The sequence below is a fragment of the Rhagoletis pomonella genome, unplaced genomic scaffold (genome assembly GCF_013731165.1).
Source record: "Rhagoletis pomonella isolate Grant_MI unplaced genomic scaffold, Rhpom_1.0 Rhpom_scaffold_01851, whole genome shotgun sequence".
Lineage (NCBI taxonomy): Eukaryota > Metazoa > Arthropoda > Insecta > Diptera > Tephritidae > Rhagoletis > Rhagoletis pomonella.
Genome location: NW_023460405.1, coordinates 27,987 through 28,796, shown reverse-complemented (window position 1 = coordinate 28,796; position 810 = coordinate 27,987).

Below are 810 nucleotides of genomic sequence, written 5' to 3'. Positions count from 1 at the left end.
AGTTAATCCTTTTGGAGACATTGCGTTTTTTAATTTGTCTTGCTTCCTATAGCCAAATATGAGTTTTTACAAAAAGTGCACGCAGATTAGAGGATATTTCTTTGTAGGACTTTCTTTTCGTTGGCAACTAAACTGCCAACAATTTTTAACTATTAACAATGATAATTGGATTAAAAAATAAAGGTCCGGGAATAAAATTGTCACTGAATCGGGTTTCGATACAAGTACTTTCTTCCGATACCTACTCAGTACTCGGTTCAAAAGTATCGATACCAAAATTGCTTGGTATCGGACGAAAAGTATCGAGTATGTGCTCCGTGCAAGGGCTTTTCAAGACATCAAGAATACCCCTATTACATTGCTACGTCTAACACGCACTATAGTGGTAATGAGAGCAGCATCTTTACAGATGCAATGGCTCAAGGCAATCCGGTTTGGAGCGTAAATATAAAGGGGGGAGCTTGGAACGTTTATTCGATGGTAATCTCGCTTGGTATATTGTGTATACTATTTCACTGAGTAAAATTACAGATTTTTTCAAGCTATGAAATTTTTACTCTAAAAAGTTCGGCCGAGTTAGCCGAGTGCTCTGTTCGGTTTCGGCCAAACTTCAAGAAAATAGCCGAGTGTTCAGTTCGGTTTCGGCCAAAAATTCGAGTTCGGTCGGACACTAGTATAATATTTAATACAAAAAAAAGTTGTGTGAAGATCCCTCCCGTCTCATGTCGCTTTTTCTTTATATCGATGTTTGCATCCCGCCGACCACAAAATAATTAATTTCGAAAATATATATGTTTTTTTTTTATGCAG